The sequence below is a fragment of the Papaver somniferum genome, chromosome 8 (assembly GCF_003573695.1).
Source record: "Papaver somniferum cultivar HN1 chromosome 8, ASM357369v1, whole genome shotgun sequence".
Taxonomy (NCBI): domain Eukaryota; kingdom Viridiplantae; phylum Streptophyta; class Magnoliopsida; order Ranunculales; family Papaveraceae; genus Papaver; species Papaver somniferum.
In genome coordinates, this window is record NC_039365.1 from 124604889 (window position 1) to 124630291 (window position 25403).

At 38.5% G+C, this 25403-nt stretch overlaps 1 long non-coding RNA gene across 1 annotated transcript; it reads right to left on the minus strand.

The window, feature by feature from the left end:
• Nucleotides 1-1339: 1339 nt before the first annotated feature.
• On the minus strand, nt 1340-3016 carry LOC113304824. Its single transcript, XR_003338429.1, has 2 exons — nt 1730-3016; nt 1340-1520 (listed from the first exon to the last, which is right to left on the minus strand). It is a non-coding gene; the product is annotated as an uncharacterized LOC113304824 (long non-coding RNA).
• Nucleotides 3017-25403: the final 22387 nt, after the last annotated feature.

A 25403-nucleotide genomic window follows, 5' to 3' on the forward strand; every position in this document is an offset into this window, starting at 1 on the left:
TCCAAATATAACTTTCACAGGAGTTCAAGTTCTTGAGGGGGGGCGCATGATACATATGTATCTTCCTCTCTCCAAGAACTAGTGATCCTTAAGATGGATTGAGGATAAAATTGTAATTTTGGAGGGATTACTGATTTAAAGCGGTATTCCTATAAAAGGAAAATAAATTCCTAAGAGGTTTCAGAAACCAAACCAAAGTAAGGAAGTATGCCAAGATAAGGAAATACTTATAGACAAGGTAATATTCGTAAAAAGGGAATTATTCTTATACAAGGAAATATATTCCAAGAAGGTTTGGGAAACCTTTAAAGCTATAAATAGAGATGTTTATCTCATAGCTAAGACATCTAGAGTGTGGTTCGACACATAGAAAATGAGGTTTAACACTCATACCTAAAGAGAAGTTTGTGAGGCAATTAATTATTGTAAAGGCAAGCTTAGCAAATAGTTTTAAGGTTATTTACCTAAAGAGATTGTGAGCGTAACAAATAGAGAATTGTAATAGTTTTCTTATTCATAATCTAGAGAAGATATTTTCTTCGAATCTGGTCTTCTAGTGTATTCTGTTTTCTAGTTTTTGTATATTATTATTCTGAATTCGGCCTCTATAATAATAGTCACCAAGGTACATAGATCAATACGTATCAAGAAGATTCGACTCTGTCTTTAATATCAGCACTTTAGTAGACAGAGATTTTATAGGCTTTAAGAGTTTTACCAACTCTTTATCAGCATTTTCTTTACCATCAGAAGACGACACATATGTTTCCGCAACTCCTGGATCATGAGTTAATGAAGTGGTAACATCTTCAACTTTTGAGTATTCATACTCTTGCATAACGTTAACTGAATCAGTCATGGATTCAATTTGTTATAGGTTGGATCGTACCAAACACAAATTATTAGATCTTTTCGTGTTTGCATGCTCTGATACCAATTGAAAAGACGAGGGTACCCAAATATACCTCAATCTAAAACTTTTCCACCTATAAGTCCTTTCGATGAAAGTGATTGTCTATAGACTGAGTCGAAACAATACAACTAATCGGTTCACACTTCGTCTATGGATACAAGATCGAGACAATACGACAACAAGATAACTTGTGTGATTGACTATGGATACAAGATCGAAACAATACAACGAAGTATGTTTACTTGATTATAGGTTTGGAGTTAACCAAACTCTAGGGATTGTCTATCAAGTAAAATAGGAATTAACGTTTGTGTAATTTACTTTAAATTATAATAACAATAATTATAATTGCGGAAAATAAAAGTAAATGACACAGCAAGATTTTGTTAACGAAGAAACCGTAAATGCAAAAAAAAAACCGGGACCTAGTCCAGAATTTGAATACTCTCAGAATTAAGCTGCTATACAAAATCAAACCAACTTCGTAAAGTTGAGACCAAGCAACTAAACCTATAGTTCACCTAAACCTATAAAATACTAACGCTTCTAAGTTTCCAAGCTTTCCATAAGTTCGATCTAGCTCACTACTTCGAGTTCCTTTAGTATTCTGGGGGAAAACAAAACAAAACGGGGTGAGCGAATGCCCAGTAGGGGTTATAAAATATCGTACCTGCGCGAAATATAAGGAAATGGACAAGAGCAGCAACTAAAAGGATATACAAAATGAAAGCATTTCATTAACTAAAAGGATATACAAAATGAAAGCATTTCATTATTTAAAATCACAAAGAAACGAAAGGTTATAAATCAAGTTACTCTACTAATCTTTTGGCCAGTGCCGATGTCAGGTTAGTTCTGGTTACCAGCAACCGTTACAGCTAACGATCTTCCGGGTTGCCACTCGTAATGGGGTGGGCCCAGTGGGCCTGACATTCCTAAAGTAGAGTCGTCTAGACTATTAGACCTGTTCACAAGAAGGAAACTCTCACAATACACATTTCAGCCAATACATATTTCAGAAAAGAAAGTAATTCATCTACTTCTACGATGAATCATCCCATAAATCTAATACCAAGTGCTCAGAAATTTAATGAAAAAGGAAAGTGAATGTACACATAACAAAAGCATAAAACAATGGTGTTTTATAAATGAAGCAGTACGTTTTTGGTTGAGGGTCTATACTTAGACCCGTAAAGCTTTCAAGATGGCATAGTAAGAAAAATAATTAAGTTGGAATGCTTGTGTTGACAAGGAAGGGAAGGTAATAAAATACTAAACCTATGGAAAATGATTTCAATTTTTATTGGGTGTCGGATGGGTCGAAAAAATGATAACGTACGTAAAGAGCTTACGGGTCAAAGAAGTTTTAAATGTTAATTTAACAGAAATGTAAGGAGTTTAAATATAAAAGCAATATCAGCCCATAAAAGTTCATGTTTCGCTGGTTGATTAAAAATGTTGCTCACTGAGCCATTTTCACAAACGGTTGGCAGGCAAGTTTAGAAACTAACTAAAAGACCTTAATTTTGATTGAAATCAAAACTTTTGTGCCTGCATAACCCTTTTGATTTTCTAAAGTACTTGTAACATTTGAAATTATATGCAGTACACTAAGATTTAAGCACATGTACATATGATTTGAAACCAAATTGTTTGTTGTACGAATTCATCAAAACAGTGGTCAATTGGAGAAAACAAATTAATTAAGCATGTTGGTAAAAAGCACCAAGAAGGGTAGGTAATTCGAAGAAAATCTGGGGTAAGTGTAGTTAAATCTTTGGCTAACAAAACACCACAAATAGTTACTGGTTTCATGAATGATACAATATTTGAAAATATTTCAAATTACCAAGATATAGAAATTAAGAAGACATCAACAACAAAAATGAGATAAAAACATATCTGAATTTAATTAGGGCAGAAAGAGTTGGTACTGAAAATTGAATCCGAGAGAAGAAATCCCCTATCTTTGTAGAACACAAATTCAGCAAAAATTGGAGTGTGGATTGATCTAGAATTTGCACTTGAAAACCAACAAACCTTCTTTTTGTTTGAGGTTTACCTTCAAAATCAGTAAAATGAGAGGAAGAAAAATGGTGGAATTACAAGGTAAGAGAAGAAAGAAAACTTGTTTTCAGGATTTACTTTTGAAAAGAAAATAAAGACACAAAAATTTCCCTAGCTAGCTGCTCATGTCCAAAACGTGGCATTCATGCCTTGACTCCCGTAACACCTACTAATTAGGCACCTTAAATCCACTAAGGGATAACCACATAGTTAAGAAAACCTAAATTTGGTTTAGGGCACTCTCCATTTTTATAAACATCCGATACTAGGATCGCACGCGCTCACTATGCAGTCCTAGCCAAAATGGTTAGGCTCAGCTCAAAGCCAAAGAGAAATTTTAGCGATGTCACACCATTACCCACTAAAAAAAGAATTTGGTCCCCAAATTCAAAATTAAGAGAAAGAGATAGAGCTATCAGGATTACCTTCAACTAGCTTAGAATACTTCTCGAATTTTGGATTTCAAATCTCAAGTCGTCTCTTCCAAGTCGTGACGTCGCCATCTCACTTCATTGTTTCCGTAGTGTTTTCCCAAAGAAATTGATCATTACACCCGACAACGCACAATAAAATCCGGTTATAAGTCTTGATGTGCTTCGGTTGGAAGTCATGTGACTCAAGATGCCGGATAAGAGTTTTGTCCCTCCTCCAAAGGGAGATGCCGGATAAGAGTTTGGTGATAATGAAATGGGAAGAATCGTTCTCGATATGTACCGGAACATGAACAAACTCGAAAGGAAAATCTTTTGGGATGACATGCGGACAATCGTTTATCCGCACACTTCGGAGAATGTCCAAGAACCGAAAAAAGTCAAGGGAAAAGGTAGGCCAAGCACCATAGATACAAAAAAACAAGTAAGACAATATGCAAAGGTGTTGGTTAGGAGGCAAAGTGGAATGAACGCTTGTACTAGAGATCCTTCGGTGCATGAGCATACCGCGGCGAAGTACCAAAAGGATTCTAAGAAACGGGTTAGGAGTATTATGGAAAAGGGAGAAACTAGTGAACGAGATACGTAGAAAAAAGGACCGATGTTACACTCTCCACCAACCCAACTTACTCCACCGGAACCGAGCCAACCAACTCAACGAGATGTGAAGCTTAAGGCTCCATTGTTCCCCATCCAACAAAGGAGACGACCAATTGATGATATACCACCACTTATTAATAAAAGCTATTTGGAAGAGATACCTCTTTACATTAGAGAGTACGTCATATCCACCGACGACGTCCCTCAGGATGGTAATTTCGGTTTCCACGTTGTCGTACAACAACTAGGGACCTTTACCCAAGGTGCCAAGCTCTATAATGATTGTCCAATCACTCATGTCCGGCAAAGGTTTTTTATGAAGCTAAAGGAGAACCCGGAATTTTACAAGACAATATTGTGCGATGGGGATGCTAGTCTCAATGTGCAGTTTGTTAGGTATTAACGCCGTCTCTACGGGGACAATCCAATCACAAGGGATCATTGGATGGGCATTCCGATATGTGGGCACTTAATCGCCGACACATTCAATTGCGTGGTTCACTATTTCTCAAAAGATGCTAGTTTCACATTCACTCCGAAAACAACCATATGTGTCGAGCAACTTAAACGTAGGAGATTGGTGATTGCGTTGATTAAGAACAACCACTTTATAGGCCTCTGATTAGAAGAAAATTTTCCATTGCTTCTGATATCCGGAAACTCTTATTGGCATGGATTTAACCCCGACAAAATGTTGGATTAGTGCGTTGTGTATGAGCATAATATGGAGATGTGGAAAGCTTTGAAGAAGTAGGACAAAATTATACACGAAGGTCAAATTCTCCTTGAGGACGATTAAATGTACCATTAATTAAACGAAGTATGCTTTGAACATCATATTATGAATTAAAGATTGTGTTTTTTGGAATTTGGTCTTATTTTTGGGTGTATTATAGTGTAGTTGTATAATTTTTTAAGGTTTACTGTTGGGAATATATGTTTAAAACATAAATTAAATTCCCAATAAAAAAATGTTATTAATAGCAATTAAGTTTTTCATAAAAGAAAATTAATTTTGTTAACATTAATTTTGACCGTTACATATTTGTGGTTTTTAATGGTGTTAACTCCACCATAATAACATTTTTAATAACATTTAAATGTTTAGAAACTTTTAATTATAAATCAGAATTTTGGTTGGGAAAAAAAAAAAAAGAGAGATGAATATTCTTTAATGTCTTAATTTTTGGTGAAAAGAATGGGGAGAGTTGTAGAAGCCTTTTTCTTATGTGGGAGTTTTTTATTATGTCTCTTGAGTTTATTAAATGAATTTTTGTGAGAAAGAAAAACAAGTGTGTGATCATCCTTAGTTTTTCTTAAGTGTTTCTGAGCAAGAATGAAGTGTAGAAGTTTCATATCCTCTCATCGTGCAAGAGTGATTGTGTAAGAGAATGAACTCGGCTATTTTATCATGGGGACTACGCGACATTGAAGAACTGCTTGCACAATCTTGGGCAGAGCCGCGAAACGTCTTAAAGAAAGCGACCTAGTCCGTGACTCAGCCATAACATAATTTTTTTTTGTATTTTTGATTATTTTGCAGGCATATTTCAGCAATTTTTCTAACAATTTTAAGACGTTTATTCTGCCACAGATATCAAAAGACAATGATTGTTGAAACGCGATAAGTATCATTGTTTTATTTCGTTTTATAAAACTATAATCGGTATAGTTTTTCTTTGACGATTAAAATTATGCTTGAGATTTTAGGTAACCTGATACCTAGAGTTAATTTTATATTATGGGATAGGATTGTAAAACGGTTGATATATTTTCATGAATTTTTAGCATAGAAAAATATTGTTGAACATACATGAACGTTTTTGACATGTTATTGAATTCGCTTTTCCTTATCTTCGTGTAGAAAATTTGAATCCGTGTGTCACATGAAACTTGTATATTAGGAACTTATCTTCAAAACTCATTTTGAAATTTCCTATTTGGATATTTAGTTTGAGACATTTGGTAATTTCAAAATCGTTGTGTATGTTTGTTCAAAATATAAGACATGATACTTGAGATTGGAGAAATTAATAAATTACATTAAAAATATGTTTGGATTTTTATTTCTTTATACTCTTTTTTTGGTTAATGAAAAAAGAAGATTATGGTTAGAAATCAAACTAATGCACCCCATATGTTTGATCATATGCTTAATAGAAAGTTATAAGTATATGTATGATGTTATAACTATATAACTTTGAATCTTTGTTTGACAATTAAGAGAAACTTGGAGTACTATATTAGTTGATTTTCAAGTAATTATGTAAGTACATACCTTACTTATTTTTTTTATTTAAAATACTCACATGTACATGATTGTGACAGGTGAAAATTCACTTACTTGAGCAAGTTTTTATTTTCCAATGAAATAAAAATTACGGGAGATTAATCAATGTTAGGATCAATGGGGTTGTTGATTTCTTTGTTGGTGCGCAAATAATGGACAATGGTTTAGAACCAGTTGAGCTTTAAAAGAAATTGAGCTTTAAAAGCAATTGAGGTATGTTTGATGAACTATTTGTAGTTATTGTAGTGATCAAATAATGACATTCTAAATTGAATAAATTGATTGTTCAATTTTAGAATAAATTTTAGGGAAACAAAATATTGAGAATTATTGTATATAACAATAAACATGTGACTCATATAAGTTTGGAATTTATGAGATGAAATTTTATACGAACCCAAAACCGAAATAATTAGAAACCTAGTCAAAACTAATGTGAATATCAACTTTCACCAAGAAATGAACATAATATTGATTATGAATTTATTTTTTATTCTTGCACGGCATTGTAAGGATATCAAATGTTATTAAAATGCTTTTCAATCTAAGTTAATGTAAATTGTGGATACGGTGAGAGGTTGGTATATATTGGTGTTTTACACCATGTTTGTTTTGATAGGTTATGGTTCAAAGTTGAACCAAATCGTTTGAAAGAAAGTGATGTTAAGATATACTCATATCACTAGGATTTTCGGTATTGGTACGATCTCAAAGTTTACTTTGGGTAGAACAATCTTGTTAAAGATGTTCATACTTCCGAAATAAGAAAGAATTCTAGTTTCCGCCTATCTTGTTATTAACAAGATTGAGATTTTAAAATTTGTTGAATTTGATCATTGCACCACTATAAATGATAGGTTATGGATAAAACGTTTGAATATAATATTACAATTTTATCATAACATGAATTGAATTTTGAATATTTGAAATATGAGTTTTTTTCATGCTTTTAAGAAATCGATGAGTTAGTGATGAATATGAGCATGTTATATTCTCTTATAAACTTGGTGCATTTTTTGAGTAACATGTATGTGATATTACCTAACTCATAAAAACATGTACATTTTCAAATCTTATGCAAGCTGCAATGATATTTGACGAAATAAAGTATTTGAAAATTTTATAAAGATGCTTCGAGTAACTTGTCTTGATATCAAATATGATTTTTGAGTAGTGATTAGGCAGTGTTGCTTTCAAGAAAATTGTTTGAATTTTTCCTCTATATTGTGCAAAACGTTTTAGGTTTAGATCATTGGTTTATTAGTTTTTTCACAATTTTTGGAATCTTTGGATATTGTTTTGAAATTCTTGTTTGAGTCAAAAATAGTGGGGGTTCCATACCCTATATTTTAACAACTTTGATTTAAAATAGAAGAACTAGAAAAATGAAGATGAACGATCCTAGAAAAGCATATTTATAGTGAGACTAAAATGTAGTCATGGATATTTTATTGCTTATAATTTGGAAGATAACTTCTCATAAAAGGTAACTTTGTTCATTAAAAAAAATTATTTTGAAAAATAAATTCGTGAACCTATTATTTTTAGACAAGCAAACAGAAAATTGTTGACACTTGCATTCAGGTCGCTAAATTAAATTACATGCTTGTTTTGTTGATGTTGTTTCTACGATGTATGATTTGTTATAGTCATAAGTAGAAATATATACTTTTGTGTAAGTTAAAAATGAGAATCTATGTAAACCAAACATGGAAAACTGTGTAGTTTCTACCATAAAAGAAAGCATATAAGTTAGATAAGTTATCACTGATATTCTGAAAACAACTTTAAAATAATTTATGATTCATTCGAATGATTTCAGAATTGATGAAAGTGAAATTCACAATACTCTTTGTTTGCATGCATAGGTGATTTTTTGAATTTTTATTCTAACTTATAGGATGAAAATGAAATTGAGAACATGCTTAGTTTACTATTGGACATGAAAGACTTGAGTGAAGATGGTGTATGTTTTTTGAAATGATTTTTTTTTTCTTTGGATCTGTTTCATTTCAATAAAAATAGAATTTTAAAAGAGATAGAAATATATATATATATATATATTCTGACTGTAAATTAGTTTTCACTCATTTGACTCAGTGCTAATGCTTTTGAGATTGCGTGTATTGCACTAGACATGAGTATGGTAGCTCAGTATGCTTCTTTGCTACGTGATTGATTATATATATATAAGTATTTTTTGTAGTGGGGGTATAATATATTGCTTCCATCGTGGGGGTTTTATATTTAGATTTACCAATCCTAGTATGGAAAATTGGTAAAATATTGAGAAGGTTATGAGGTGTTTCAAACACATCTTACGCCTATAAGTACACTATCTAAATGGTTACCGAAATCCTTTAAGGATATTGCGAAGCTGATTGGACATCCTATCAGTTGAATCCTTTAAGGGATGGAGCGATTTGATCCTCTAATAGATAGAGGAACAAACATATTAATCCAATGTGATAGTACCGCGGCTATTGCATGAATTGAGAACGTGACGACAACTACAAGGGTTGATTTTATGATAATATGGATTATACAGTGTCTGAAAAGAGTATTCGTTAATCCTTTGACGAAAGGATTAATAAGAAGATGTGAATACATCTTATGGGATGAGGTTGATGCCAATGAGATTAAGTCATTTATGATGGATACCCAACCTAGAAATAGGTTCAAAGGGACTAGACGAAGTCATGGATGATATGGAGATGAGAGAATCATGCTTTTGAAGAATTCATCCGACGACATGACTGAAACGAGTAGAGGTTGAGTTAAATTTTTATTTTAAAATTTTAAACTCTTAATGATGTTTATATCTCTATTTAGAGTGAAGTACTTTCAGGAGTACTCTTGATAAACTCACTTATATGAATGTGAAAGTTTGGCCGCTTTCTATGAGAATATGGGAAATTATCTAGATCATCCATTAAACTGGGATACAAGCGCAGGGCCATAATGTGATGGCTTTAGACTTTACACTAGTATAGTCGTGTGTGTTAGGTAATCTTTTATCTCACAGAGTTCAAGACTTATGATCACTCTATGGTCAGATTTTAAGAGAGCTTATTAACACTACGTAAAGGTTCTAGTTTCCAGACACCTTTGCTTATGCACAACTCTGTACGTTCTTGCTCAATGTTTAAAAATATAAGTGGGGGATTGTTGGGAATATATATTTAAAACATAAATTGAATTCCCAATAAAGAAAAATGTTATTAATAGCAATTAAGTTTTTCATAAAAGAAAATTAATTTTGTTAACATTAATTTTGACCCTTACATATTTGTGGTTTTTAATGGTGTTAACTCCACCATAATAACATTTTTAATAACATTTAAATGTTTAGAAACTTTTGACTATAAATCAGAATTTTGGTTGGAAAATAAAAAAATGAGAGATGAATATTCTTTATGTTTTAATTTTTGATGAAAAGAATTGGGAGAGTTGTAGAAGCCTTTTTCTTATGTGAGAGTTTTCTATTATGTCTCTTGAGTTTATTAGAAAATGAATTTTTGTGAGAAAGAAAAACAGTGTGTGATCATCCTTAGTTTTTCTAAAGTGTTTCTGAGCAAGAATGAAGTGTAGAAGTTTCACATCCTGTAATCGTACAAGATTGATTGTGTAAGAGAATGAACTCAGCTGTTTTATCCTGGGGACTACGCGACATTGAAGAACTGCTTGCAAAATCTTGGGCAGAGCCGTAAAACGTTTTAAAGAAATCGACCTAGTCCGCGACTCAGCCATAACATAATTCTGTTTGTATTGTTGATTATTTTGCAGGCATATTTTAGCAATTCTTCTAACATTTACAATGATATATTCGGTTAGGAAAAGAAGTTTATGTAGCAACCGAACTACTGAGTTCGGTTACCTGGTACAAATTCCCAGGTAACCGAACCCTACGATGAACTGTCATTCAAAGTAGTTTGATTACGTATTAAATTTCGCAGGTAACCGAGCTACTTTTACACTTTCCATGGTTTTGGAAGCATTGAGTTCGGTTACATGATAAAATTGTACTGGTATCCGAACTAACCTATAATATTAAATTTTTGATCAAGTTTTAGTTCGGTTATATGCACATCTATCTAGGTAGCCGAATATGTCTATGTAAGTTCTGAAAAAAGTACCACTAACCCAACGTCCATTATTTTTGAAAAAAGTAGTCGTTAGGCCTAAATTTTCTGTAAAAGGAAACATATCACTTGTAAACTCTCGATCACATTCACCTATCTCGTTCTACAAACACATTTGAATCCTAAGCAACCATGGCAGCATTTGACCCCGCCGAAGATTTAGCAATCACCAAAGCATGGTATGCGGAAAGTCGAGTTCTAGATCACACCTCATCCGAGACTTTTTGGGCAAAGATACATACGAAATTTAGGCAAGATTATGGAAACCCGAAGAGAAGAAGTGTTCAACAAATCCATGGTAGGCACCAAGTCATTGTAGATGCAGTTGTTGCTTTTACCAAAATCGAACATCGTATTTTCAATGCTATCCACTTATGATTGTCCATGAAACAATTTGCAAGTATTTTCTTATGTTTTTTTTTTGAAACAATCTACTTTTAGAAACTTGTAACTAACAAAGTGAGTTTGTTTTGGGTTTTTTAGACCGAACTCGCGAAAGCTCGCTACTTGGAGGAAAAGGGAGAAGCATTCAAATTTGATGAAAGCTATCAATTTATGATATTCAAATTTTCGGAATACGGCGGTCCATTTATGATGGTTGTATTAGACTCAGATTCTTCCAACGAAGGTTGATAGTTTTAAGATTTTTGTGTAGATTTTGTGGGTAGATCTCTATGTAAACCCTCACGAAACTATAAAGGCTTGTTGTATGTGCTAAGTGCATCCGTAATACCCACGACAGTGGTTACGTTACTTTCAAATGAATGAGTAAGTTTTTTGAAAGTTGTTTTTTTGTTTTCAGAGCAGAATTCAGTTAGAAATTGTATTTAGCGAAACAACCAAACCACTAGTTCGGTTAGCCAAAAAATTTGCGAACGTACCAAAGTACGAGTTCTTTTGTTTTCAGAGTCGCATTCAATTAGCAATTGTATTCAGTGAAACAATCGAATACCGAGTTCGGTTAGCAAAGAGTTTTGCGAACGTACCGAACTCGTTGTTCGGCTTGATCTATAACTTGGAAAAACAACCAAACTTATAGCTGGACAGAGCAATTAGACTAGTTTTGGGTCATTAAAGTTCTATAATTTAGTTAAAATTGAAAAACATAAAAACCAACCAATTTTAATTGAAAAGTAATTAAAATGAAACACCAACATAACAAACAGAGGTTGAGGGTGATACTAAAGCTAAATTTTAAACATACTAACACTCAATATAAATACTGATAGTACAACGTACTTAATATCCGAAACGAACACAAAAGAACTTCCTAAGAACATAGAAATTAGCTTCATATTTGAAATTCTTTCTTTTCCATCTTCGCCATTCATTTTGAGATCTTTCTACGGTTTCCTCGAATGTTTCACCTTTAAGTCGGTACCGCTTTGCAATTCGAACTAAACCAATAAATTCTTTGACCCTATCTCTTATCTTTGCAATTAAATAAATAAGGATGCACGATCACAGTTTCGGGGGTTTCCGGTTTTGGAGCAGAATTTATCATGAATCTTTCGCCAATAAATCTGACTCATTACGCCATTCATTCGTCGTTCTTCACCCCTCTTAGGATAGTACACTACATAATTACTGCAAAGAGAAAGATCTTCATCGAGAGTAAATTTAGGACGTCGCACTGCCATTTTTAAGAGGTTTGATGTGGAGAGTGAGGAAGTTTATTAGTATATATAACAGAGGTGGGCAAGCAACGACTATTTTTTTCAAAATAAAGTTGTGGTGTCTCGACAAATGTGCAATGCATCTAAAGTTCGATTTGCAGTGTGATTTTTCGTGGTAACCGAACTTAACTATGAAAGACTACCAATAAAGTTCGCTTAGACCTGTGCTAGTTTCCCAGCCAAACTTTGTTGAATTTCAAAAAAAAATCGGTCTTAACGGCTCTATTTCGCCTGGTTTCCAAACAGTCTAAAGCTTTGGAAATTAAAAGTTGGGTTACCTGCTGTTTAAGGGTAAAAACTGTTTCTGCTGGTTTTGGTCAATTTGGGTGTGTGGATGAGAAACGAGCCTAAACCTTAAGCAAATGCACTGCACGGGAGTACTTTAGATTCGAGAGATCAATCTGTACAATCCTGTCCTAAACCAAGAAATGGCCGTTCCAGGCTTGCTTCGGTCACAAAGTGAAGGAGAATGGTTGGTCTTAGGGAGGGAAGCGAAGAAGTTGTTGTGACCAGAATGGTTAATTCTGAAGGTGTGGCTATCTTATGACTTGTATCAGAATGTGGAACTGTCTTGCGGAATGTAAGCTATCAGTTCTTTGGTGTTTTCTGGATACTGTGTTGTTGTTAGCCAAAAACTTGTTTTTTGGTCGAAATAGGTGAAACCTATTTATACAAGTCATAACTGAACGCACCCTGGTCTCATAGGAAGTGGGATTCATTGAGTGATGGAGAAGAGGGGTAATACGTAAATTCCAGAAGCCACGTTCCCACTATGAAGGAAACGAGTTTGTTTACACCCACTACTTCTTGCCGCCACTAACTGCCCTGTTTTCATGACACTTTCTTATGATGGACGTGTTGCACGCCGCACGCTGTAAACCGCCAGACCAATATCCTGATGAGCATCCCCCAGTCTGTGACATGTTTGATGTCTCCAGTATGGAAAAGTGTAGCAGATTGTTGAGTGGGTCTTGTGCACAAGACCTGGCTACCCTGATTAATTGTACGCCAACTAAGTAGCAGATGGCCATGTGTGGCGAGTCAAAGTCAGGAGACTTGACGCAAGAGAATAGTGTGTGATGCTATTAGGCTTGCTGGTCGCCTAAAACTTGCCATAGGCCTGTCAATTATGTGGAGAATTTGGACGGCTGAGATTGTAATTCATGTGAGAGGGTGGCCATTGATTATGGCCGCATTCCGTAGGCATCTTTTAATAGCATAGTAGAGCCATTGGCACATTCCAGTGACATGGTATCATGTCCAAAGATAGGATTTGGCATCGTGGACAAAATTAGGGCTTGGCGGCATGGCCAAGGCTAGAATTTAGCGTCGTGGAAAAAATTAGGGCTTGGCGGCATGGCCAAGGCTAGAATTTGGCATATTGGTGTTAGACCCAAATATGGATTCGGGAACATTGGCTCCAGTTGCCACATCAATCCCAATGATCTGTGTAGCATTACTTGGCTTGGTTGGCGCACCAACTTTTCCTAAATTAGGGTTTGGCATGCCGAAACCCTAATTAGTGTGTGTGTCATGTGGCAGCGGCACAATGGCGTTTTTTGTGCAAACGGTGCCATAGCCATGCCAAAGGGACTATAGCAAAGCCATAATGTGGAAACGGCCATAGGAGCAAGGGTTGCTATGAGTGGCTATGATATGGCGCCATTCCTAAGGTTTCCCGGGTCCCGCATGGCTCGTGGCATGTTGTGGGGCTCAAAGTGGCGTAATTTGAGCCACAACTGTAAATTATGGTTTTGGTTAATGCGCCTAAAGCAGAGTCGTGATTATGACTAGAAAACCCTAATTTAAGCACATCATAACGTTGACCACGATCGGGAGGTATGTTAGCACGTAGGCGCGCTATTTTACGACACGTTGGCATGTTTTGGCATGCTACCTCAAAGTGGCACGTTTGGCGTGGCGGAGTTGCATGTTGGCATGCCGTTCAGCTCATTAGCGCAACATGGAACGTTTGGCATGCACGTTTAATGCATTGGTGCGGTTTTTGGAAAGCCAATGGCTTTGTGACCATCTGGCGCAATTTTGCCTCTTTTAATATTATGGCAAGTTTAGAGAGACCTGATTGGTTAATAAAAAGGGCGGCCATGCATGGGCGTGGCCACACTTCTGGTGTGTGTGTGGCGGATTTAAAGCGACCTGATTGGTAGATGGGAAATAGGAACGGCAAGTATGAGCCCAACCAGCGTGTGGCGGGTTTAAGGCGATCTGATTGGTCGAAGGGAAATAGGGTCAGTCGGGCAACATGGGGCGTGGCCAATTACAAATGGCGCCGGCTGGCCTAAAGCATGGCCACACCTCCCTTTGTTGCTGATCCTATTCCGCGGATCCTTTCTGATTTTGGGTAGGATTTTGCACCTACTAATCCATGGTGGATTAATTTTTTAGTTCGCTGAAGCTTAATTTCGACCAACAGGGTCTAATATATTGTGCAAGGAGCAAAACCCTAATTTTTGCAAATTAGTCAGGATAATATTTGAATCTTGTAAATTATCACAAAATTGATTGAATTTTATGTGTTGACACAGAGTTCTTCAAGTTTATTGCCAGAGAGCAGTATGCTTTCTGACTGAGTACTTTTATGCAAGGACCTTAACATCGATACTTGGAAATTTGTGATATTCTGCTGCGAGTAAATTGTCATGCCATATCAATACTAAGGGTTCGGCCGGGGAACATAGCATAGGAAAAATACTCCGCAGGTTCTGGTATTAGTGAGTAATGCAGCTATGAGCTTATATACTCATTAGGCTCTATACTAGTGAACAATTCATCTAGGAGCTTGAGTTTCAATATAATATGAAGAGAGATATAGGCACTCATCAGATTTTGATATATTCTCCAAATTCCCTGCTGAATATAGACATATGAATGTCTACTACATCTGATGCCGGGTCAGGTAGATAGACTTTTACAGTTTTCGCCCTATACTAAAAACCACTATCAACATTAAGTCCCCCGCTTAGCACGTAACAGTGGCATTGTTGCGGGGTAAGCATGAGATGGTGACAGTCAAGGATAACAAATCGAAAAGGCGGGACATAAAAAGGTTACTAGGAAAAAATCTGATTGACCTTTGGCAAGAGGCATGAACAGTCCGTGATCTTTGTGTCAACGCGCCTCTGGCTTGGCCACGGAGTACTGGTGTTATAGAGTGTTGGCGCCGCGGAGCATTGCAAGTTGAGCGGCTGGCTTGGATACAGAGTATTGCAGGTTGAGCGGCTGGTGTTCCTCATGCTGGCACGCTGCTGGTTCGGCCATGGAGGTTGGTACCATGGAGCGTTGGCGATGTGGGCCCAGCTAACTTCTTCCGTACATGGCCCAAAAGGAAAATCTTCCTCTACTCGAATTACAAAAGCGCTATGCATATAAAAGGGCGTGCTAACTTCCTCCCTTTTTATTATTCGCTCATTGCTTCTTGTGTTCGTTTGCAGCACCTCGATCATAGGCGTGCTTATCGTCCTCGTATTTTTACTCTAAGTGTAATATCCATGAGTAATTGATCAAAATTGGATATTTAGATCGGTGTGAATGAATTTATTTGTTAGCGGCAGTAGAGCGATAGTCAAAGGCAACAAAGAAATCTCCAATAGTTATAATCAGCAGCAAGGCGAGCCAGGAGAACTCAAGGTAGGTGTTGTTTTCTCTTTTGCACATGTAGCCACCCGACAGTAGTATTGATCTTCTCCAGAATGTGTAACAAGGTTCTGACTCCAGAAGAATGAGTATCTAACCTTTTTAGTGGATTTTAAAATTTACCAAACTCAATTGCACTAATATATGCTCGGCAATGGTCATGTCAGGGCTAATCTTGGAGAGTGTAGATGCGTTGCTGATCCGTCCTTGACTTTAAGTTATTTGGTGTCTGGACTGCTGAGCCGGTGTCTGGAAGGCTTATTCTTTCCTTTCTGGTTGCAGTGATGATATGATGTGGATGCTTGTATGGTCGAAATCTTCCGGAACCGCTGGATGAAGTAGACGAGCTGAGAGGTGTTGCGTTGATGACATGCTGCTATCAAGTCTCCAAGGACTTCATTCCAAGCGACATCCTTCGAACCATATTCTGAATCTTGGACTATTGTATCGAATGGGATGCGATGAGCAGTCCCCAGTTACACTTCCGTCTGGTCATAGATCTGATGGCGTGGCCGGATATGTGAATATCTCTGCGGCGTGCTTTTGGAATCTTTGATGCATGTGTACGGCTTCATGTTGAGAAATTCTTCTATTGCATTTGCTGGTAAGGTGGTTGACGAATTGATGAAGGAGGCAATCTTTTGGATTCGTCATTTGTTGATCAGTGGGCGGGAGTCGCACTTTATAGCTCTGCATTGTATCCAACTTCTGGCAGCCCATGCACCCCTTCCATAGGAAATTGGAAATCTAGAAACACCGAATTTGGCTTTGTCGGCGATGTGTGGCTTCATGCAGGCCTTTGGTAGGCGGTGTTGAGTTCTTAGGTTATGCGACAGACATGGTGTAGTTGGTATGTGTGGATTGCTGGGGAGCGACTTTCCTCTTTGATTCTTCACTAACAACAACGCTTATGAATGGCTGAGCCAAATACTACTTGTTTGTCAGGCGCCTTCCAGACAAGGGGGTGGTGGTATCCTTGCGCTACATCTTTGAAGAGTGATGAACTTGTCACGGTTATGACTTCTTGGTTGGTTGTCCCTTCTGAGTTGAAAGGTTCTCGACAGTGAAGGGATTCCGTCTTGAGTTTCTTTCCCCACGTGTGGTTTTCGTAGTTCTATCTTGTATGGTCGGTGGGTTAACCATGATAAAGATGTCACATCTTGCCTCCATATTGGTGGATCCATTACTTCCTCCATGGGGAACTAAAATATACACAAGTTCGGATTACCTTTGTATAAAGTGGTGATTGTTATAATGAAGCTCTGGATGGTATCAACAAATGAGCAGCAACGGTTCTTTGCATCAGCTGTGATCAGAAGAGACTGCGTTTTCGTGGGAACAAAAACAAGATGGCTGGTGCCTGGATGGCTACGGTCACGATCCTTGACAGGGAGGAGTGGTGACTACGGGCACAAATCTTGGCAGGGAAGAGTGGTGGCTACGACCATGGATTTTGGAAGGAAGGAGCGGCAGCTATGAGCACGAACCTTGGAAGACCACGGCCATGAAAATTGACGGGCTTTGATAACTCATATATGTGAGTCTATTATTATTATTATTTTTTAATTTATTTTCGGTAAAGCGGCGGCTTCGAGAGAGAACGTCGAAGCGGCTCCTGGAGTGAAACATTGAAGCGGCTTCTGGAGCGAAACGTTGAAGCGGCTTCTAGAGCGAACATTGAAGCGGCTCCTGGAGCGAAACGTTGAAGAATCTCCTAGAGAGAAACGTTGAAGCGGAGCGGCTTCTGGATAAACGTTGAAGCAGAGCGGCTCTTGCGAAACGTTGAAGCGGCTACTGGAGAGAACGTTGAAGCAGCTCCTGGAGAAAACTCTAGTGAGGGCGCCATTAACCCTTGACTTCGAAAGACGAGTTGACACGATATGGTAGATGGAAAACGGTGCACAAATAGTGCTGGTCAAAAAGTCGTGTTTTCTCCTCCTGGGAAAGAATACGCTACTTCTGCTTGATTTTCCCTTGCAACTCTCAGAGTCTTGATGGTTACAATGTTGAAGTAGGAGGCCGCGTCAATCAGTGCGCTTTCAAACTCGACACCTTTCAGGTGAGTAGTGGTTAGAAGTCCCCAGTTACATTTACCAACCGTACCTTCCAAGAGAGACTGGGATTTTGGAGTAGCTTATCCAATTGAAGACAATCACCTGCCCGACACAACACGGTTGAGGTCTGAAAATACATGCTCCATCATAGATTACACGGTTTTGTGAACAGAGTCCCCAGAAAGCGTTAATGCACAACTCCACCAATTGATGTTCAGTCACATTTGGATCATGACAATCTAACGCCCGAATTCTGAATCCCTTGACATAATCATTCGGATTTTCGTTGCTTCGCTCCCTTTGAGTTGTGGCCATGTCCGTCTGAGTTGTGGCAAGAACTTTCTGTCTCTCCATTAAATCGACAATGGTAATAGGAGGTTGGTTTCCTCTAGATCTTCCAGTCTCTCGTCCTGACGAAGAAGTGGAAGCATCCCTGGTGATGATTGGAGGCGTCATGATCAAAGGAATATTAGGAGTAGCGGCGGCTCTGGATCTGGTAATAGGAGGTGTCACGCCGGAGAGGATGCTTCCGGTGTTGCTGGTGTTGGTGGTAGAGGATTTAACGCCATGGGACGTGTTGACTGTGCTTGCAGATGGTACATTGGTGTTGGTCATTCCCTTTTTACTCTCGTCCGATACAGACACATGTTCTATTCGCTTAGGGTCTCTCCAAAAAACTGAACTTTCAGGTTGCAAATCCGAGTTCATTGTGTAACGCAATCCTGGCCGTGAGAAGTCCTCAGTCATCCTTTATTGTCTCTGTAACATCTCTATGTCGATACATGGCAAGGCGGAGAACCTCCAGTCCCCAGGCGTAATTTCCCCGAATCAATCTTTTCCTGAATAATGCGCTTCAGAGTGTTGCATTCGTTGGTAGGATGATAGTGGAAATATATTGAATCTAGCATCTCCTGATCAGTTGGTGGACGCCCTACTGGGGGTTGTTGGACTACTCCCTCTCGTACCAAAATTTCCAGTAACTCTATAACTCTTCTGATAGGCAACGGGAAGCGTGGATATTTTGAGTCTGGCTTCTCCCGCATCAGTAGTTGTTGTGGAGGAAATTCTTGCAGGCTTTGGCATGAAGCTCTCTTTGAGGGAGGAATTGACGCTTGAGCGATCATTGATTCATGAGCGGACCGGTTCCTTCTACCGTATTGCTGAAAGGTAATTTCTCTTGAGGGGCCTACGTCAGCGACGACGACACGCGGTGGATGATATGGATATTTTTCATTGGCACAGTGTTCGTTTCCATAAGCCTCTTGGTAGATTTCCCCCTCTTCAGGTGCTTCTCTCTTCAGCAAAACAGTCGTAGTTGTGGACTGTTGGACACCTCTTTGAACTTCTGCAAGGGTTTGGAGATAAATGTTTTCCAGCAAGGCTTCATAGGCCGGCTCTTAACTTTGTCTTGCAGATGTTGTGGCGCACCTGGAAAGTATCCTCCCCTGGTCTTTTGAAATTTTCCTGGATCTCTGTGTTGGCAGAATCCAATTGGCCACTCTTCTGCTGCTCCTTTATGGTGTGGCTACGTGCTCCGTCAGCATCCTTGTTGGTAGAGGCGCAGGCTTTAGACAAAGATTTAACATACTTCGTATTACTCTTGAAATTGGAGGGATCCTTCGGATAAGACTTTGCTGATTCTTCCCACAATCGGATTATTATACTCTTCAGGATACGAAGCGTCTCGTTTTGCCGCCTGACAATATCGACTTGGATGGCAACCATATCCTTTAGCATTTTTGTCATGTCTTCCATCGTAGTTGGCTTCCAGCTATTCATTGCTTATGCAAGGTTCGAATGACTCGAATACATCTGGAAAGAATCTTTGACTGAAATGGGTTTCAATTAACGATTGAATTGGGCCTATGACCAATTGGGATGGAAATGAAATTTAGAATTCAATTTGCAACCGAGAGATTTAATCTCCCACTGTGGTCGCCAATTGTTTATGGGTAAAAACTGTTTCTGCTGGTTTTGGCCAATTTGGGTGTGTGGATGAGAAACGAGGCTAAACCTTAAACAAATGCACTACACGGGAGTACTTTAGATTCGAGAGATCAATCTGTATAATCCTGGCCTAAACCAAGAAATGGCCGTTCCAGGCTTGCTTCGGTCACAAAGTGAAGGAGGAGGGTTAGTCTTAGGGAGGGAAGCGAAGAAGGTGTTGAGTCCAGAATGGTTAATTCTGAAGGTGTGGTTATTTTATGACTTGTATCAGAAGGTGGAACTGGCTTGCGGAATGTAAGCTATCAGTTCTTTGGTGTTTTCTGGATACTGTGTTGTTTTTAACTAAAACCTTGTTTTTTGGTCGAAATAGGTGAAACCTATTTATACAATTCATAACTGAAAGCAACCTGGTATCGTAGGAAGTGGGAGTCGTTGAATGATAGAGGAGTGGGGTAATGCATAAATGCAAGAAGCCACGTTCCTACTATGAAAGAAACAGGTTTGTTTATACCCACTACTTCTTGCCGCCACTAACTGCCTTGTTTTCCTGACACTTTCTTATGATGGACGTGCTGCACGCCGCACGATGTAAACCGCCAGACCAATACCCTGATGAGCATCCCCCAGTTTATGATATGTTTGATGTCTCGAGTATGGAAAAGTGTAGCAGATTGCTGTGTGGGTCTTGTGTACAAGACCTGGCTACTATGATTAATTGTACGCCAACTAAATAGCGGATAGCCATGTGTGGCGAGTCAAAGTCAGGAGACTTGCCGCAAGAGAATAGTGTGTGATGCTATTAGGCTTGTTGGTCGCCTAAAACTTTCCATAGGCCTGTCAATTATGTGGCGAATTTGGACGGCTGAGATTTTAATTCATGTGAGAGGGTGGCCATTGATTATGTCCGCATCCCGTAGGCATCTTTTAATAGCATAGTAGAGCCATTGGCACATTCCAGCGACATGGGGGCATGGCCAAAGCTAGGATTTGGCTTCGTGGCCAAAATTAGGGCTTGGCGGCATGGCCAAGGCTAGGATTTGGCGTCGTGGCCAAAATTAGGGCTTAGCGGCATGGCCAAGGCTAAATTTTGGCGTCGTGGACAAAATTAGGGCTTGGCGTCGTGGCCAAAATTAGGTCTTGGCGGCATGGGCAAGGCTAGAATTTGGCGCCGTGGCCAAAATTAGGGCTTGGCGGCATGGCCAAGGCTAGAATTTGGCATATTGGTGTTAGACCCAAATATGGATTCGTGAACATTGGCTCCAGTTGCCACATCAATCCCAATGATCTGTGTAGCATTACTTGGCTTGGTTGGCGCACCAACTTTTCCTAAATTAGGGTTTGGCATGCCGAAACCCTAATTAGTGTGTGTGTCATGTGGCAGCGGCACAATGGCGTTTTTTGTGCAAACGGTGCCATAGCCATGCCAAAGGGACTATAGCAAAGCCATAATGTGGAAACGGCCATAGGAGCAAGGGTTGCTATGAGTGGCTATGATATGGCGCCATTCCTAAGGTTTACCGGGTCCCGCATGGCTCGTGGCATGTTGTGGGGCCCAAAGTGGCGTAATTTTAGCCACAACTGGAAATTAGGGTTTTGGTTAATGCGCCTAAAGCAGGGTCATGCTTCTGACTAGAAAACCCTAATTTAAGCACATCATGGCATTGGCCACGAACATGAGGTAGGTTAGCACGTAGGCACGCCAGTTACGACACATTGGCATGTTTTGGCATGCTGCCTCAAAGTGGCACGTTTGGCGTGGCGGAGTGGCATGTTGGCATGCCGTTCAGCTCATTGGCGCAACATGGCACGTTGGGCATGCACGTTTAGTGCATTGTCTCGGTTTTTGGAAATCCAATGGCTTTGTGACCATCGGGCGCAATTTTTCCTCTTTTGATACTGTGGCAAGTTTAGTGCGACCTGATTGGTTAATAAAAAGGCCGGACAAGCATGGGCGTGGCCACACTTCTGGTGTGTGTCGGATTTAAAGCGACCTGATTGGTCGATGGGAAATAGAGACGACAAGTATGGGCCCAGCCAGCATGTGGCGGGTTTAAGGCGACCTAATTGGTCGAAGGGAAATAGGGTCGGTCGGGCAACATGGGGCGTGGCCAATTAGAAATGGCGCTGGCTGGCCTAAAGCATGGACACACCTCCCTTTGTTGCTGCTCCTATTCCGTGACTCCTTTCTTATTTTGGGTAGGATTTTGCACCTACTAATTCACGGCGGATTAATTGCTTAGTTCGCCTAAGCTTAATTTCGACCAACGTAGTCTAATATATTGTGCAAGGCACAAAACCCTAATTTTTGCAAATTAGTTAGGGTAGTATTTGAATCTTGTGAATTATCACAAAATTGATGGAATTCTATGTGTTGACACAGAGTTCTTTAAGTTTATTGTCAGAGAGTAGTATGGTTTCTGACTGAGTACTTTTATGCAAGGACCTTAACCTCGATACTTGGAAATTTGTGCTACTCTGCTGCGAGTGAACGCAAATTGTCATGCCATATCAATACTAAGGGTTCGCCCGGGGAACATAGCATAGGAAAAATACTCGGCAGGCTCCGGCATTAGTGAGTAACGCAACTAGGAGCTTATATACTCATTAGGCTCTATACTAGTGAACAATTCATTTAGGAGCTTGAGTTTCAATATAATATGAAGAGAGATATAGGTACTCATCAGATTTTGATATATTCTCCAAATTCTCTGCGGAATATAGACATATCAATGTCTACTACATCTGATGCCGGGTTAGGTAGATAGACTTTTACAGTTTTCGCCCTATACTAAAAACCACCATCAACACCTGCTAAAATTGCTCAGGTTATCGAACTGTTAGTACATTAGGACTGGTTTTGGAAGCATGCAGTTCGGTTTCCAGCTAAATGTTTACAGGTATCCGGACAACCATTACACTCTCCCTAGTTTTGGAAGCATTAAGTTCGGTTACCAGAAAATTTTATACAGGTAGCCGAGCTAACAAGACGGATTCAAATAAAATTGTTAAGTATTAAGTTCAGTTAACTATTTTGAAACACACAAATGATAATTTGACGGGGTACCTGAATAAGGGTGTATAAGCCACCAATTTGACAAGTGATACGTATGATCTCTATACCTTGGTAGCTATTACTATAAAGGCGGAATTCAGAATAATAATAGGCGAGAAACTTAGAAAACAGAACATAAGTAGTAATTCAAAGAAATATATCTTCTCTAGATTATGAACAAGAAAACATTTTACAATTCTCTCTTTGTTACGCTCACAATCTCTCTAAACAGTAGTTAACCCTAAATTTTTTTCTAAGCTTGATTTTACAATAATCAATTGTCTCACAAACTTCTCTAGGTTTCTGTGTAAACCTTTCTTCTCTAGGTGTGTCTGTATCAAGAACACACTCACTAGATGATCTTAGTTATGAGCTAAACCACTCTATTTATAGCTTTAACGGTTTCCCAAAACCTTCTAGGAATCTATTTCCCTTTCTAGAAATAATTCCTTTTCTAGGTATATTTCCCTTTCTAGGAATCTATTTCCCTTTCTAGAAATAGTTCCTTTTCTAGGTATATTTCCCTTTCTAGGAATATTACCTTGTCTAGGAAGTATTCCCTTATCTAGGTATACTTCCTTACTTTGGTTTGGTTTCCCAAACCTCTTAGGAATCTATTTCCTAACTAAGAGTATTGCCTAAAACAAAACCCTTTCCCAACTAGGAATTATGTCCAAATAAGGATTCCTTCCTAATATAGGATTCTTCCCTCAACTTAGCTTGAGTTTTATCGGTTCCCAGAGAGGGGAAGATACACATGTATCAACAAGTCTTAAGCCTCGAAGCTTTTCTGAGATCTACTTGAACGAATGCAAGAACCGCCGTGCCCCAAGAGTAGTTGTTCACTTCATCAAGGTTCTCCAAAAGCTGCAGGTAATGGGCATTTACCAAGTTCCCAGAAGTGTCGGGGAAGAAAATGGTTCCTAGTTGATATAACAAATAAGCAGTCACATGGTGTTTAATCTTCTCTGGTGTCATCACCAACTTTCCATCATTCACCAAATCTTTTGTCCTTCCAAACTCCTTTTTCAAAACAACCAGCTTGAACTTTTTCAACTTCTTCTTTAACAAGCGTTCTTCCTCAATCTCATTATACTCTTCACCTTTCATAGGATCTTTAACATCTCTTCTAAACTCACAATGTGCCTTGCCCTTTCCCCATCCTAGACACTTTTCAACCAATTTTTCAAGAGCTTCATAACTCATCGAGGGATCGCAGACTTCTCGAACACTTTTTCCCATAATTGGTAGGCTAGTGATTCTCTTGCAATCATCCAGAGTGATTGCCATCTTTCCAAATGGTAGATGAAAGGTTTCCGTCTCTGGGTAAAGCCTCTCGGAAAATGCAGAAACAGTGACAGTATCAAATTTTTGGTGCGCATGTTGTATCGCGTTCCATAATACACATTCAAATACCGCCAACCGGACCTCATCACACTCGTCCGCTATATCCCATATTTTGTTCTTCGGATGTTTCAAAACACGAACCACATTATTATGATCCTATAAAAACAACATCGTATCTTATATACTAATCTATAGAAAAATATATGTCAAAATATCTGAAAAATCTTGATGGTTAAGATTCAATACCTTTGTCGCAAAGATCTTGGCAGCCCATGAGTTTTTGTAGCCAAACAATACCTCCCCTTGGTCTTTCGGAGTACCATAAGTTGGGTTCTTTGGCGGAAAACACAAATCCTTATGAGGAATGCATGCATATCTAGCACAAGGCTTTTTAGGTGTCTTTCTAGGTTTATCTTGAACTATTTCTCCTTGTTCCTCTTCCTTGTCATCGTCCTCCGAGTCCTCCTCTGATTCGTCATCTTCATTTTCCCCATCCTTATCTCCATCTTCCTCATCTTCTTCACTGTCATCATTATCATTTTCTTCATCCTTATCTCCTTCTTCTTCTTCAGCTGGTTCCTCTTCTCCACCTTGATTATGTTCTTGATTACCCATCTCTTACATAATCTCTTGATCAACTTGTTGGATTACACTGTCAAAATTATCTCTATTGACATCATCTTGGATGACAACACCCAGTAATGACTCGCCTCCAAACTTAGCATTTTTGGTTCCACGCTTACTGGCACCACAATGTACTCTGCCTCGAGGCGTGGGAGTTCTCATATCTTCCAGTAAAGGTTGGTTGGATTTTTTTACCTTTGCCACTAATCAAGAAAACAAAAGATATTATCTTAACCGATAAATGATTGACTAAATCATACGCAACATAAGGGTTCTCAGCGTAAGGTTTGGTTAGTAACAAAAGTTCACGAAAAATAGGCCAACTCTAATTTTGTGTTCTAGAGAATAGTTCGGTTAGTCAAGTTTTTTTGCGAACAAACCGAACTCCACATATATGTAATTACGGAAGAGTTCGTTTAGCCAAGTTTTCTTGGGAATAAACCGAACTCCACATATATGCAATTAGGGAAGAGTTCGGTTAAGAAAATATAAAAAAAGAAATATGCGAAAAAACCGAAATCCATATGTATGCATTAATGGTAAAGTTCGGTTAGAAGGAATTTTTTAAAAAAATGCAAAGCAACCGAACTCCACATATATCCACTG